Source organism: Osmerus eperlanus, chromosome 11 (assembly GCF_963692335.1).
Source record: "Osmerus eperlanus chromosome 11, fOsmEpe2.1, whole genome shotgun sequence".
Lineage (NCBI taxonomy): Eukaryota > Metazoa > Chordata > Actinopteri > Osmeriformes > Osmeridae > Osmerus > Osmerus eperlanus.
The window spans coordinates 899,701-902,200 of record NC_085028.1 but is presented as its reverse complement, the minus strand read 5'-3'; the positions used below and the strand labels follow the sequence as shown (position 1 = coordinate 902,200).

General features: G+C 50.5%; 2 non-coding genes across 2 annotated transcripts; both read right to left on the bottom strand.

Moving 5' to 3' along the window:
- Window positions 1-655: 655 nt before the first annotated feature.
- On the bottom strand, window positions 656-726 carry trnag-gcc (transfer RNA glycine (anticodon GCC)). Its single transcript has one exon. It is a non-coding gene; the product is annotated as a tRNA-Gly (tRNA).
- Window positions 727-1,733: 1,007 nt separating this feature from the next.
- trnag-gcc (transfer RNA glycine (anticodon GCC)) lies at window positions 1,734-1,804 on the bottom strand. Its single transcript has one exon. It is a non-coding gene; the product is annotated as a tRNA-Gly (tRNA).
- Between the last annotated feature and the right edge of the window lie 696 nt (window positions 1,805-2,500).

Genomic DNA, 2,500 nt, shown 5'->3' with positions numbered 1-2,500 from the left:
AATAGTTCTACCATAGTGTTGGTGTGGGAACAGTAGGACTGGCGCTGCATTCGTTCATTCTTGTGTGGAGCAATGCGGGGTGAATCCCCTTCTTGGGAGGTTTGGGATTAATGGCTTTTTACCAAGTTACAAGCACAAATATTATGATTTGTAATATAATGTTGTTAAGAAGAACTAAGCTAGCTACTTCAAGTTGTGTTATCGTCTACTCTCGGTTACTTCAGTCATTCGAGGAGAGATGCGAGGGTTCTGATAGCCGCACGCGTCGGCCACCACAAACGTAAAACGATACGATCACAACTCCTTTTCTGTTCCGTCGTAAGTGTTCTTTGCTCGTTCTTGTTTGGAGCGATGCCGGACGTCCCGAATAGCCACCCAGTCATTTTACCGTAACTCACTCACGTACTACAGAAGTAAAGTGTCCTTCAAATCAAGTTCTGTGAGATGAAGGTGAACCACGATAAGCAAAAGGCATTTTTCTCCCCGTCAGGGAATTGAACCCTGGTCTCCCGCGTGACAGGCGGGGATACTGACCACTATACTAACGAGGACACTGCCAGCTGAAGTTGTTTGCCGTAGTAGCTTACGAGGATTCACGTTCCAACGAGCCCGAATCAACTCAAACCAAGGCCGACGACGGCCCACGCAAGAGAAATGCATTGGCCGGGAATCGAACCCGGGCCTCCCGCGTGGCAGGCGAGAATTCTACCACTGAACCACCAATGCGTCCTCGACGGCAGGTTTGGACGGAACGTGGTCTTGCCGTCATGCTAGGAGGGGAGGCGCGAGAAGGGACGTGTCAACTCGCACCAAAAGCCAGAGGGATGCACAGTCTCTTTCGTGACTCTTTTTGGATAACCCTCAAGGTGGGGTTCCATGGTGTAACGGTCAGCCCTCTGAATCCAGAAATCCGAGTTCAAATCTCGGTGGAACCTGCAAGAGCTTTTATCTGAGAGCCCAAACCCGCCCTTGACAGTGGCTGCTTGGTTTCAACCTTCCACTGAGGACACAGGGGTTGGGACCAATCAGCGTCCCGTGAGGAACCGCTGGCACCGCGCCCCCTAATAGTGCTACCATAGTGTTGGTGTGGGAACAGTAGGACTGGCGCTGCATTCGTTCATTCTTGTGTGGAGCGATGCGGGGTGAATCCCCTTTTTTGGAGGTTCGGGATAAATGGCTTTTTACCAAGTTACAAGCACAAATATTATGATTTGTAATATAATGTTGTTAAGAAGAACTAAGCTAGCTACTTCAAGTTGTGTTATCGTCTACTCTCGGTTACTTCAGTCATTCGAGGAGAGATGCGAGGGTTCTGATAGCCGCACGCGTCGCCCACCACAAACGTAAAACGATACGATCACAACTCCTTTTCTGTTCCGTCGTAAGTGTCCTTTGCTCGTTCTTGTTTGGAGCGATGCCGGACGTCCCGAATAGCCACCCAGTCATCTTACCGTAAGTCACTCACGTACTACAGAAGTAAAGTGTCCTTCAAATCAAGTTCTGTGAGATGACAGTCAACCACGCTACAATGAACCGCGATAAGCTAAAGGTATTTTTCTCCCCATCAGGGAATTGAACCCTGGTCTCCCGCGTGACAGGCAGGGATACTGACCACTATACTAACGAGGACACTGCCATCTGACGTTGTTTGCCGTAGTAGCTCACGAGGATTCACGTGCCAACGAGCCCGAATCAACTCAAACCAAGGCCGACGACGGTCCACGCAAGAGAAATGCATTGGCCGGGAATCGAAACCGGGCCTCCCGCGTGGCAGGCGAGAATTCTACCACTGAACCACCAATGCGTCCTCGACGGCAGGTTTGGACGGAACGTGGTCTTGCCGTCATGCTAGGAGGGGAGGCGTGAGGAGGGACGTGTCAACTCGCACCAAAAGCCAGAGGGATGCACAGTCTCTTTCGTGACTCTTTTTGGATAACCCTCAAGGTGGGGTTCCATGGTGTAACGGTCAGCCCTCTGAATCCAGAAATCCGAGTTCAAATCTCGGTGGAACCTGCCAGAGCTTTAATCAGAGAGCCCAAACCCGCCCTTGACAGTGGCTGCTTGGTTTCAACCTTCCACTGAGGACACAGGGGTTGGGACCAATCAGCGTCCCGTGAGGAACCGCTGGCACCGCGCCCCCTAATAGTGCTACCATAGTGTTGGTGTGGGAACAGTAGGACTGGCGCTGCATTCGTTCATTCTTGTGTGGAGCGATGCGGGGTGAATCCCCTTCTTGGGAGGTTCGGGATAAATGGCTTTTTACCAAGTTACAAGCACAAATATTATGATTTGTAATATAATGTTGTTAAGAAGAACTAAGCTAGCTACTTCAAGTTGTGTTATCGTCTACTCTCGGTTACTTCAGTCATTCGAGGAGAGATGCGAGGGTTCTGATAGCCGCACGCGTCGGCCACCACAAACGTAAAACGATACGATCACAACTCCTTTTCTGTTCCGTCGTAAGTGTTCTTTGCTCGTTCTTGTTTGGAGCGATGCCGGA